The sequence below is a fragment of the Simochromis diagramma genome, unplaced genomic scaffold (assembly GCF_900408965.1).
Source record: "Simochromis diagramma unplaced genomic scaffold, fSimDia1.1 OVJJ01000293.1, whole genome shotgun sequence".
Classification (NCBI taxonomy): domain Eukaryota; kingdom Metazoa; phylum Chordata; class Actinopteri; order Cichliformes; family Cichlidae; genus Simochromis; species Simochromis diagramma.
The window spans coordinates 3228101-3231293 of record NW_024386801.1 but is presented as its reverse complement, the minus strand read 5'-3'; positions in this window follow the sequence as shown (position 1 = coordinate 3231293).

Below are 3193 nucleotides of genomic sequence, written 5' to 3'. Positions count from 1 at the left end.
AGGGGTCTAACATGGCATAAGGTAATATTATAATCCCACATTGCTCATACTTACTGAGTTCCCTAGCTACTTCCTTACTATGTCAGTAAACTTTTTGAAAAGGAAGCTGTTGTAGATTTAAAGAAACATCTTAATTGAAGCAAAGGCAAAAAATTGGAATGAATTTTATGTGACTGTTCATATTAAAGCCAACAACAAGTGAAAATCCAAAAACCGGCTCCAATCCTTTGTATTAATGATCCCCCCCCACCCTGTGTGTGTGTGTGTGTGTGTGCCCTCACAGAAGGAAGGTCACAGCAGGAGCTTTTCTCAAACGCATTACCAATCAGTTTATTTTTTACAAGAAGTGTAGCTCATACAATGGTATAAATGTATTCTTTGCGATACTTAATAAATACGAAACTCTAAAGATTTTGAGTTCATGCACACGTCACAATGATTTCTATAAAAGCATTTTGTTTATGGGGATAATGTAACAAATCTTTTGCGACCCTATTAATGATCAATGGTAATTGAAGAGGAAGCTTGAACCCTGGCGCAGGACATTTTCATGACAAGTGACAGCGCAGACATCTACAAATGAGAGAACCTGTTTTATCATCATAAACACGGTGATATGAAGCATCGTTAAAGTGTCACTTCAGTAATGTTGACTCATGTTCACTTAAACTCCCAGAGACCAGCCATTTGGCTTTTCTACCTATAAAACCCGGAGAGCAGCCAAATGGCTGGTAGGCTTTTAGCTAAGCTTTAGCTTCAGCCAAGTGGAAGCTAAATTGGCTAGTCATTCATATGTATATTAGGTTGTTACCTGGGAATTCTGGAGGGAGGGGAGTGGGGGTGTGTGATTGAGGGCGTGGGGGAGCTGCTAAAAGCTGTGCACTTCCTTTTGTGTTTCATCTTGATGCATTCTCAATCATCCAGGGAAATAAATCTCCAAAAGTCACCAACTTGGAGTGTTTCAGTTTGCCATCTTAGGGAGAAATCAACACACATGGGTGTATGTCCTTTGTTGCTGAGATTTATTGATAAAAACAGTACAAAAAACCAACCATTTGTACACATATTTACAAATGGCCTGCTGAGTGGTGCACGGAGCATGTTCATTGGTTCATGGACCTCCCTGAACTAATGGCATTTATTGCAGTTGTCATCTTGCGGGGGGTTAACAGGGTTCCATCTCTAAATGACTGCTGGTCAGCAAACCTGGGAAACCCACAGATAATTGGAACTATGGCACGAAACCGCTTCCAAGACATCATGCAACACCTACGCTTTGATGACAAGTCCACCCGCAGTGATCGAGCAAAGACTGATAAGTTCGCTGCAATTTCCAGTGTGTGGGGATCATTTGTCACCAACTGCATCACGTGCTACAACCCTGGTCTACATATCACCGTTGATGAACAGCTTTTCCCATCAAAGACTCGGTGCTGTTTCCTGCAGTATATTGCAAGTAAACCTGACAAGTTTGGGATCAAGTTTTGGGTGGCTTGCGACCTAAAATCCAAGTACATTTGCAATGTCTTCCCATATCTTGGCAAGGACCCCAATTGTCCCACTGGGGAGAGACTTTCTGAAAATGTAGTAATGAGGCTGATGGAAATGTTGAAATGTACTCACTCACTTTTTATTATTATTATTTGTAAATATGTGTACAAATGGTTGTTTTTTTTTGTACTGTTTTTATCAATAAATCTCAGCAACAAAGGACATACACCCATGTGTGTTGATTTCTCCCTAAGATGGCAAACTGAAACACTCCAAGTTGGTGACTTTTGGAGATTTATTTCCCTGGATGATTGAGAATGCATCAAGATGAAACACAAAAGGAAGTGCACAGCTTTTAGCAGCTCCCCCACGCCCTCAATCACACACCCCCACTCCCCTCCCTCCAGAATTCCCAGGTAACAACCTAATATACATATGAATGACTAGCCAATTTAGCTTCCACTTGGCTGAAGCTAAAGCTTAGCTAAAAGCCTACCAGCCATTTGGCTGCTCTCCGGGTTTTATAGGTAGAAAGGTAGAAGCCTGGCTTTGCAGGTGTTTTAATAGAAGACTTTAAAACACTAAACACTCATTTCTGTGGTTTAAGTTTTCAGAATATAACATGTGGTAAGACGACGAGTTTTACTTCTCACTGTCCGTGTTATGTGTATCTATTTATCACGTATGCTACTTTGCTCTGTGGACTGTAAAATGTTTCATTGTGTTCATGAAATAAACCAGACTTTCACTGTCTGCATCTTTTACTGTTTTTCTGCTTTTGTTCACTCCAAGTTTGACAAACCTGCAGATATCCAGAGTTAACTCACTAACAATGTGGAGCAGTCTCAGTGTATTTAGCTGCTTTTTCCCTAAACACAACCAACTGAGAGAAACGCCTGTAGTCCTCACTTGGTCATTTGAACGCTGAAGGAGATTTGTTCCATAGACACCTTATACTAGTGTTTCCTGCACTTAATCCACCACTACTATGTTCTATTTAAATCCAGATTCCTTTTATAGTTTGCAGTTTCTTTACTAACACATTTGTAGATGAGTTTATTGCTGAACGACACAGCTAGCAGTCTCACACACTCTTTAGGTTTTTGAAGTTTTGTGTGTAACGGTTTAGTCTCTCACACCTTACCAGTTTCTCCCCAGTATCACAACAGTATGACTCCCAAAGTACGGCTCAGTAAACAACCAATGATTCTAAAGCCAGAACAGAAAGATACAGTTGGAAGATGAATGATTGCGTTTTTATGATGCGTAGTAAAACTACCCCCTCTTCTTCTTCTCTGTATTGTTGTTTGTGTGTGTGTGTGTGTGTGTGTGTGTGTGTGTGTGTGTGTGCGTGTCTTAGAAGTCAAATAATACATTAGCCACACTTAGTTGTAAGCAGAAATCTTATGCAAAGCCAGAAGCATGTTTCCCCACTTTCATAATGCTGAGGTGTCAAATCCACAACCCCCAACAAATGGTTTGTTACACGCGGGTGTGAAGGGCAAGCTTTACTTACACAGCCTCACACACAGTAGATTTTTAAAGTTTTTTGGGTACAGTGGTTTAGCCACAGATGTAACTTCTACCTTTGATAAAGACCACTCCACCTGTTTATTTCTTAAGAAATTAAGCTCTTATTTATACATGTCTACACAATAATAGACACCGTGTGCTCTGTGACATTATAGTCTTCTACATCTGC